Here is a 10,219-nt window from a genome sequence, read left to right as displayed (position 1 = left end):
CCTTGATTCGGGCGGTCATAGAAGTTATGAGTAGCTGCCACAGTGTTGTCCTCTTGTTGGTGCTGCGGACACTCATCAGTGTAATGACTATAATCAGCACAAATTCTGCATACTCTTTGGGGGACCAGCTGTTGGATTTGTTGTGGTGGGGGAGACTGTTGTTGTTGTTGTTTTTGTTGATTCAACTGCATTTGCTTCAGTAGGTTGGTCATTTCACATATAGCTTGTGTAACGGCAGTAGTCTCACTGCTAAAGAAAACCTCTACAACAGTCTCTGAGTGGATGTTCCTGTGCCTGTGATTCTGAGTGGACTCAGCTAGATCGCTCATCAGTTGCCATGCTTCATCTACAGTCTTGTACTTTTTCAGAGAACCATTACTAGCACCATCTAGTGTAGTCTTATCCCGAGGCTTCATGCCTTGAGTGAAGTAGCTGATCAACACCAACTTGTCAATCATATGATGGGGGCATACGTCCAAAAGATTCTTGAAGCGCTCCCAGTACTCATAAAGAGTTTCTGATTCACCCTGAACAATGCAGGAGATCTCTTTCCTCAATCTATCTGTAACTTCAGTTGGAAAGTATTTTTCCAAGAATTCTCTCCTGAGCGTATCCCAGTTGGTGACAGTTGCTTTAGGTTGGGAGTAGTACCACTCCCTCACCTTTTCCTCAAGAGAAAATGGGAAGGTGGTTAACAGAATAGAAGTTTCATTTGCACCATGACGCCTAACAGTAGAACAGGCTGTCTGAAAATCCCTTAGGTGCTTGATAGGCTCCTGAGCAGGTAAGCCATGAAACTTGGGCATCAAATTGATTAGTGTAGTTTTCAGTTTAAAATCTGTAGCCAAAGTTGGGTGATGCACTTGATACAGCTGCAGTGTAAAATCTGGGGCTCCAGCTTCCTGGAAAGTAATCCTCCCGGGTGCCGCCATGTTACCTGCGCCTAAATCAACCGAATTAGTAGAGACAGAGCTTGTTTCTTCCTCAGATGGCACTTCAGATTCGCCCTCAGAAGATGACTGGTGAATTGATAATAATCACTTCACCACCCTCAGAGGCTAGCCTATGCCGAGCCCGTCTAATACATAAAAGAGTTCTTTCAATTTCAGGATCAAATGCGCTTAAGCTCGGATCAGGCAGTGAACGCGTCATTCAATGAAAGAAACATACAGCTCATCATAATAAAATAAAATAAAATATGCAAAAATTAAAAATATGTACACTAATTAATAATTTAGCACACAATTACAACTCCCCGGCAACAGCGCCAAAAATTGACGAGAGGGCGGAAGTTGGCCAATTAAGAAATTATAATATAAGAACAGCGTTGCGAGTATAGCTCTTAACCAGCTGAAATCCGCTCCATCAATTTAGAAAGGTTGTCACAAAAAAGTTAGAATGAAAATACTAGGAGTATGAGTCCCAGGTCGTCTCCCAACGAGTTGACAAAGAGGTGCTAATTTATTAATCAAGAGTTTTCTGGGTAATTTTGAGTTTGGGCAATGAGCAAATAAATAATTGTAAATTAAAGCAATGAAAATTAAAGATATTTATAATATTCTAAATAAAGGGCCTTGACTGGGGGAATGATTAATCGGAAGTTCTATCCTTGTTGGAATTCTCTCAAGTGTAGTGTAAAGAGGTTGTTATTTTTACTTAGTTAACCCTTACTAAATAAAGGAAAGTCAAGTGATTGAGCTAACTCTTATTCGCAAATCCTAGTCCTCTCCCTGGGAAGGTCTAGCATTAGTAAATACAGAATTAGCCAACAACTTCCAATTTAACTAATCACTTGAACATTCCAACTCAAGTGTCTCCTCTTAATCAACCCCCATGTCAAGTTGGGAGTCTACTCCATCAACATGGATACCATCTTCGTTATTGGGAGTTTGGAGTAGAAAAGAGACTTGATAATTTAAATAAGATAGGAATTCAAAATTAATTAAAAGTAAAAGTAATCCTTTAAATTTGCATTAATAAATTCTAAAAATAATCCAATTATAACTCTAAACAAGAATTAAGAATATGGAATAGTAAAAGAGTAAGAAAACAAACTAGAATAGTATCTTCAATGGAGATGATGACTCTTCAATATCCAAAGCAAAAACAATAAACTATGAAACTATGAATGTAAAGAAAACCTAGAGGAAGAGTAATTTTCTCTCTATTTTCAGATCTAAAACTAAAACTATGCTAATGAGAATCTGTATTAAGTCTCTGCATGTTCCCTGGCTCTAGTATGTATTTTTGGTCCGGAAACTGGGTCAAAACTCAGCTCGAAATTGCCCCAGCGTTTTCTATTATTTCTGTAGATCGCGCATGTCACGCGTACGCGTCAGTCATGCGTGCGCGTCTTTGTGCAAACTCCAATCTACGCGTATGCATCAGGCACGCGCATGCGTCGATGCAAATTTCTCCATATCGCGCGCTTGCGTGAGCCATGCGTGCGCGTCGATGCTCGCTGGTTATCTCCTTGGTTTCTTGTGTTTCTTCTATTTTTGCAAGCTTCCTCTCCATTGTATAAGCCATTCCTGCCCTATAAAGCCTGAAACACTTAACACACGGATCACGGCATCGAATGGTATAAAGGAGAATTAAAATATACAAATTAAAGATCTCTAGGAAGCAAGATTTCAACCATAGAACAAAACTAGGAAGGGATTGTAAAATCATGCAAATTATATGAATAAGTGGGTAAAGACTTGATGAAACCACTCAATTAAACACAAGATAAACCATAAAATAGTGGTTTATCAGCTATCATCTCCCCAACATTTATATTCTCACCTTTCATGATGCTGTATATGAGCACAACTCTTTCCACAGTCACCTCAGAATTGTTCGAAGCAGGGTTGAGAGATCTTCTCACAAAATCCAGCCACCCTCTAGCTTGGGAGCTCAAATCTCTCCTCCTCAGCTGGTTGGGTCTTCTATCTTTATCTCTAATCCATTGCACATTCAACACACAAATCTCATTGAGGATTTCATCAAATCCTTTGTCTTCTTGCTTCATCCTTTCTTCATAGCTCCGAGTGGAGCTTGTTTGCCTTACCATGAGCATCCTATCTATGTTAGAGGGGCTATAGTCAATGGATTTCCCTCTCACATTGCTAGGATAGCCATAGGGTTGTCCTGGCTAAGGCACAGTATTGGCGTAAAACTCTCTCACCAAGCTTTCTACCACCTTCCTTGGTAGGTTGCACAAGAGTGGCCAGCCTCTGTTGTTTATCTCCCTGTTGATCTCAGGGTGTTCCTTCCTTCCCAATTGGAACCCAACTTCTGGGATAATTTGCCTCTCACTCACCCAACCATAAAATTGGTTTTGGTTGAATGAAGAGAGGAACTTGTGCTCATTGTGGCTTGAGGACCCTGAGGTTGGTTCCTTGGTCTTTCTTTTCTTTGTTGATGAAGCTCTTCGTAGTGCCATTGGGCTGAAGAAAGGTGTTTGAAGGGTTAAAGAAGATTGAGAAAAGTTGCAAGAAAGCAAGCAAAACACAGTTTTTCTCCAACACCAGACTTAGGGCTTGATTGTCCCTAATCAAGTAGAAGAAAAAGGTAAAGAAAAAGAGGAAGGAGATGAAAAGAAAGAGGGAATTTTGAGGTTCTTTTCGTATATGAAGCTGGGGTTTGAAGTGGGGGGGAGAGTTGGAAAAAGTAAGGGGTTTTTATAGGGGTGGAAAGTGTGGTCTGAATGGTGGGAATTGGAAGCAATTGAATGTTTTCTCACTTGGGGAGTGGCACCTAGCGTGGGAAAAGGCGCCAATCCTTTTTCCCACTTTGCTTCCTGCATGTGTTGAGTTCCAAAGTGCAAGTACAATTTGACTCTCTTCTTGATGACTTATTAATCATGTGCGCCCTATTCTCTCTCCTGAAAAATGAAACCGAAAACCCCATCAGTAATGACAAAAGGATCCTCCACATTCCTTTTAATATGAGTGAATGAGGTTGCAACTGATGAGTGTCCCTTGGGACACCAAACTTAATCCCATTATATCTAATAAATTTGGTTCATCATTGGGTTTTTAATGTGTTCATAAGGGTGAATTAAATCTCATCTTTTCACATTCCTTTGCTTCCAACCCCTTCCGAACACATTTAAAACCAACTTTCATGCACTTACCAACTTATTAAACGCTTTCAATTTGGATGGTATTGGGCTTGCTAGATGGGATTTCATATGGTGGTGGCCACATCAAACTTAGCTTTTTAGCTAGTTTTTAGCCCAATTACTCATCATCAGAAAGTATGTTCATCAAGTTGCATTTTCAGAAAAAGAAAATAAACTGAATGTAGAGATTTTCTAACTACTACAACTGAAATTTAAACTTCCTAATCTACCACCTTCAATTCACTTCTATAAGGCAATGAAATAGAACATTAAACTGAGACTTAAACTACCTAAACTAACAAGTTTTAAGCTACTTCTAAAAAAGCAGTAAATCAAAAGGATATAAGGTGTTGGGGTGCCTCCCAACCAGCACTTCTTTAACGTCATTAGCTTGATGTTCTTCCTTCTTTGTCCTCCATGAGCTCTACATGACCATAAGGTGATACTTTGAGGATGGTGAAGGGTCCAGACCATCGAGACTTAAGCTTCCCTGGGAGGAACTTAAGTCTAGAATTATACAGCAACACTCTTTGCCCTTCTGTGAACTCTCTCCTAGCTATCTTTTGGTCATGCCACTTCTTTGTGTTTTCCTTATAAATTTTCGCATTATCATAGGCTTGATTTCTGAATTCCTCCAGTTTATTGAGTTGTATTAGCCTCTTTTGTCCAGCAGCTTGGTCATCAAAATTCAACATTTTTAGAGCCCAGAATGCTCTATGTTCAAGCTCAACTGGTAAGTGACAAGCCTTGCCAAATACCAATTGGTATGGGGACATCCCAATGGGTGTTTTGAAGGCTGTCCTGTAGGCCCATAATGTATCATCCAGTTTCCTAGACCAATCCTTTCTTGAGCTTCTAACAGTTTTTTCAAGAATTCTTTTGAGCTCCCTGTTTGATATCTCAGCTTGTCCGTTGGTCTGTGGATGGTATGGAGTTGCTACTTTGTGTTTCACTCCATATTTAGAGAGGAGTGCTTCAAGTGGCCTATTGCAGAAGTGTGATCCTCCATCACTAATGAGAGTTCTAGGCACTCCAAATCTGCTGAAGATATTCCTCCTCAAGAAGTTCATCACAACCTTGTGGTCATTTGTTGCTGTGGCTATGGCTTCTACCCATTTTGAGACATAATCTACAGCCACCAGTATATAATTGTTTGAGTATGAGGATGGGAAGAGTCCCATAAAATCAATTTCCCACACATCAAACAATTCTAACTCCATTATAAACCTTTATGGCATCTCAATTTTCTTGGGTAGATTGCTAGCCCTTTGGCATTCATCACATCTTGATACTAATTCCTTTGCATCCTTGAACATGGTTGGCCAATAGAACCCACATTGTAGCACCTTGGCTGCAGTTCTTTTCCCACTAAAATGGCCTCCGTATGTAGAGCCATGACATTGCCAAAGTACTTCCTGTCCTTCTTCATGGGAAATGCACCTTCTCAAGATCCCATCAGCACACTTTTTGAACAAAAAGGGGTTCATCCCAAATGTAGTGTTTAGTATCCTTGATTAGCTTCCTCTTCATGTGTTTGTTGATGTTAGTTGGTAGCACTCCAACTACCTTGAAATTTGCTATGTCTGCAAACCAGGGAGCTTCTTGGATCATCATCAACTGCTCATCAGGGAAACTCTCATTCACTGCAATTTGGGATGCATCATCTTCTTCCTGTGGGATTCTTGAGAGGTGATCAGCTACTTTGTTCTCTGCTCCACTCCTATCTTTAATTTCGATATCAAACTCTTGGAGAAGCAGGATCCACCTTATTAATCTGGGCTTGGACTCTTGTTTGGTAAGCAAGTATTTGAGTGCTGCATGATCAATGAATACAATTACTTTGGAGCCAATAAGATGTGATCTAAATTTATCGAAAGCAAAGACAATGGCAAGTAATTCTTTTTCTGTAGTGGTATAGTTTCTTTGATTCTCATTGAGGACCTTGCTGTCATAATAAATAACATGCACCAATTTGTCCCTCCTCTATCCTAGGACAACACCAACAGCAAAGTCGGATGCATCACACATCAACTCAAATAGTAGATCCCAGTTGGGTGGTGCTATGATAGGTGCAGAGGAGAACTTGTTCTTAAGCTCTTCAAAGGCTAGCATGCATTCTTTATAAAAAATAAAAGGTACATTAGAGACAAGCAGGTTTCTCAAAGGTTTGGCAACCTTGGAGAAGTCTCTAATAAACCTCCTATAGAAGTCAGCATGTCCTAGAAAACTTCTAACTGCTTTGACATTGCAAGGTGGGGGCAACTTTTCAATCACTTCCACCTTGGCTTTGTCCACTTCTATGCCTCTTTTTGAGATCTTGTGGCCAAGAACTACCCCCTCTGTAACCATAAAGTGGCATTTCTCCCAGTTCAACACAAGGTTAGTTTCTTGGCACCTCTTTAGCACCAAGGCTATGTGGTGTAAGCAGTTAGAATATGAATCACCAAATACAGAAAAGTCATCCATAAATACCTCAATGAATCTTTCAATCATGTTTGAGAATATGGAGAGCATGCACCTTTGGAATGTTGCAGGTGAATTGCACAATCCAAAGGGCATTCTCCTATAAGCAAAAACACCATATGGACAAGTAAATGAGGTTTTTTCTTGGTCCTTGAGGTCTACAACAATTTAGTTGTAGCCAGAATAACCGTCCAAGAAGCAATAATACTCATGTCCTGCCAATCTTTCAAGCATCTGATCCATGAAAGGTAGGGGGAAGTGATCTTTCCTGGTGGCCTTATTAAGCTTCCTATAATCAATGCACATGCGCCAACCGGTCACTGTTCTTGTAGATATCAGCTCATTCTTCTCATTTGGTACAACAGTGATCCCTCTTTTCTTTAGGACTACTTGCACCGGGCTTACCCAAGGGCTGTCTGAGATAGGGTAAATCACCCCAGCTTGCCACAGTTTCAGCACCTCTTTTTGAACCACTTCATTCATGGTTGGGTTCAGCCTTCTTTGTTGCTGTCTTGAGGGCTTGGCTCCTTCTTCGAGTAGGACTTTGTGCATGCACATTGAAGGACTAATTCCCTTTAAGTCTGCAAGTGTCCATCCTATAGCATCTTTATGTTGTCTCAGCACTTGGAGAAGCTCATCTTCTTGCTCCTTACTTAAGCTTGAATTAATGATCACTGGGTAAGTATTGTTGTCACCCAAGTATGCATACTTCAAGCTTGGAAGAAGGGTCTTCAGCTCCAGTTTTGGTGCCTCTACTTGTTATCCTTGTGGTTCAGCATGATTGAATTCTCCATGATCTCTTGTGGTAACTCTCCACCTGATGCTTGTTGTTCCAGCTCCAAAATCTCATCACATTGTTCTTCCTCCAACACGCCTTGAACTATCTTTTCTATGGTATCTACTATCATGCACTCTCCTATGGATTCTTTGGGATAACTCATCGCCTTGAAGACATTGAAGACCATCTTCTCTTCATGTAACCTCAAGACTAGTTCTCCTTTTTGAACATCAATAATGGCTCCAGCAGTGGCTAAAAATAGCCTTCCTAGGATGATAGATGTGTTGGCTTCCTCTTTCATATCCAGCACAACAAAGTCAGCTGGGAAAATAAACTCTCCCACTTTCACCAACAAATCCTCCACTACCCCATGAGGGAATTTGAATGTTCTGTTAGCCAATTGGAGTGCCATCCTTGTTGGTTTGGCTTCATCAATCTTTATCCTTCTCATCATGGACAGAGACATGAGATTGATACTAGCTCCTAAGTCACACAATGCTTTTTCAATGGTGATATCACCTATGATTCATGGAATTTGAAAACTCCCAGGGTCTTTCATTTTCTAGAGAAGCTTCTTTTGTATGATAGCACTGCATTCCTCAGTTAGCACTATGGTTTCCTTCTCTTCCCAATTCCTCTTTCTTGTCATTAGCTCCTTTAAAAATTTTGCATAGAGGGGCATTTGTTCTAATGCCTCAGCAAAAGGGTGTTGATTTGGAGCTTCTTGAAGATTTCTAGGAACCTTGAGAACTGGCTATCTCTTCCATCTTTCCTCAGCCTTTGTGGATAGGGTGCTTGTGGAATATAAGGCTTTAGAACTGACTTGGATGAAGATGGTACAGGGGTCTCTTCTTCTTTCTTGTTTTCAGGCTCCTTTGCAGCTTCTTTTTCCTGATTGCTTTGATTTGAGGATGCCTCCTCTACTACTTTTTCACTTCTAAGTGTGATTGCCTTGCATTCCCCTCTTGGGTTGACCATGGTATCACTGGAAAATGTATGTGTGGGCATTGGAATTTTCTTAGATAAACTTGCCAATTGTGCCTCCAATTTTGAAATTGCTGCTCCTTGATTCTTTATGTTTGATCTGCACTCTTCTTGGTTGGCATCCATCTTCCTTTTGGCCTGTATTTGTCTATCCAAAACATTGGAAATGGCCCCTATCAGCTGTGATGACATTTGTGCTATTACAGCCTCTATTATTTCAAAATTTCTTTTGATTTCACGTGGCTGTATGGTCAAGGTTGATGTTTCTTGGTGGTGGTTGTTGTGTGGTTGTTGGGTGGAGTGGTATAATGTATTTTGTGCATTGTGGTAGCGTCTGTTGTTGCTTTCTTGATGGTTGGAGTTATGGTTGTTGTATTAGTTGGATTGGTATGGTTTGCTACGGTCTTGGTTGTGGCCTTGTTGGTTTTCCCAACCAAAGTTTGGGTGGTTCTTCCAACCTAGGTTATATGTCTTGGAGTTTGGGTCATATGGTGGTCTAGAAGAATTATTCACATAATTTGCCTGCTCCCATTCAGTTTCAACTTCTGGGGTATCTTCTTATTGTGGTGCTGCTTGAGCTTGGACAGCTGAGACTTGGCCAGTCTCCATCCTCTTTGTTAGGGCTGCTAGTTGTGCTGCAATCATCTTGTTTTGTGCTAATAAGGCATCCATAGGATTTAGCTTCAGCACTCCTTTCTTTTGAGATCTTTCTAAAGCATAGAAATATTCATTTTCAGCTATAGTCTCTATGACATCTATGGCTTCTTCAATGGTTTTCTTCTTGTTGAGTGAACCCCTTGAAGAATGGTCCACAGCCTTCTTTGCCTCATATGATAGCCCTTCATAGAAAATGTGAAGTTGAACCCATTCGTTAAACATATCTGGAGGGCACTTCCTTGTCAAGTCTTTGAACCTATCCCAGGCTTCATAAAGTGTTTCACCATCTTACTGTCTGAAGGTCTGCACCTCAGCTCTCAGTCTATTGAATCTCTGTGGAGGGTAGAATCTTGCGAGAAATTTTTTTACAACTTCATCCCAAGTTGTTAAGCTCTCCTTGGGGAATGCTTCTAACCACTTTGCCGCCTTGTCTCTGAGTGAGAAAGGGAACAAAAGTAGCTTGTAAGTGTCAGGATGTACACCATTGGACTTTACAGTGTCGTAAATCCTCAAGAATGTAGTGAGATGTTGGTTTAGGTCCTCTTGGGCTCCCCCTGCATATGAACAATTATTCTGAACAAGTGTGATGAGTTGAGGTTTCAACTCAAAGTTGTTAGCATGAATTGTTGGTTTGAGAATGCTGCTGCCACAGTTTCCTGGATTTGGGTTGATGTAGGAGCCTAAGACTCTCCTCTCTTGCCCAATATAATTGCCAGCATCCACTCCAACATGGTTTTGTACTTCTTCTTCCATTGTACTACTTCCTCTCCAACTATGCTTTTGCCTCTTGCTTCCCTCCTTAATCTCAGGAGGGTCCTCTCAAGTTCACTATCGAAGGAGGATGAAGTTTCTCCCCTTCTTCCTGTCATACATTCAACAAACAGCAAGTAGAGAGCAAGTGAAGGAATTACTCTTATTAAGATTAATGGTTAGCTTGGTTGTTGCAATTAATTAAACAGTTAGAAGAATGAAAATATGAACAGAGAATAACTAAAGTCCAAAGTAAAATCAAAATAAAGCAGAACAGAAAGAAAATTAAAGAACTAAAGAAATTATCAATGTAATTAGAATGCTTAATCTAGCTCTCCAATCAATTTAATCATTGTCAAATTCAAACCAATCCCCGGCAATGGCGCCATAAAACTTGATGACTCGAATTCACACCCCATATAAAAATAATAAATTCGTTCTTTTGGCAAGCGCACCAAAATTTATCGTCAAGTAATAAC

At 40.4% G+C, this 10,219-nt stretch overlaps 2 non-coding genes across 2 annotated transcripts; both read left to right on the top strand.

Annotated features, from left to right (window-relative positions):
- The first annotated feature begins 453 nt into the window (after positions 1-453).
- LOC148576939 (small nucleolar RNA R71) lies at positions 454-560 on the top strand. Its single transcript, XR_015903417.1, has one exon. It is a non-coding gene; the product is annotated as a small nucleolar RNA R71 (small nucleolar RNA).
- An 8,646-nt stretch (positions 561-9,206) lies between these two features.
- On the top strand, positions 9,207-9,314 carry LOC148576938 (small nucleolar RNA R71). The gene has a single exon (XR_015904133.1). It is a non-coding gene; the product is annotated as a small nucleolar RNA R71 (small nucleolar RNA).
- Positions 9,315-10,219: the final 905 nt, after the last annotated feature.

The sequence above is a fragment of the Arachis ipaensis genome, chromosome B1 (genome assembly GCF_059453495.1).
Source record: "Arachis ipaensis isolate K30076 ecotype BB chromosome B1, ASM5945349v1, whole genome shotgun sequence".
In the NCBI taxonomy this organism is placed as follows: domain Eukaryota; kingdom Viridiplantae; phylum Streptophyta; class Magnoliopsida; order Fabales; family Fabaceae; genus Arachis; species Arachis ipaensis.
The sequence above is the reverse complement of the archived record's forward strand: the minus strand, read 5'-3'. Positions and strand labels throughout refer to the sequence as shown.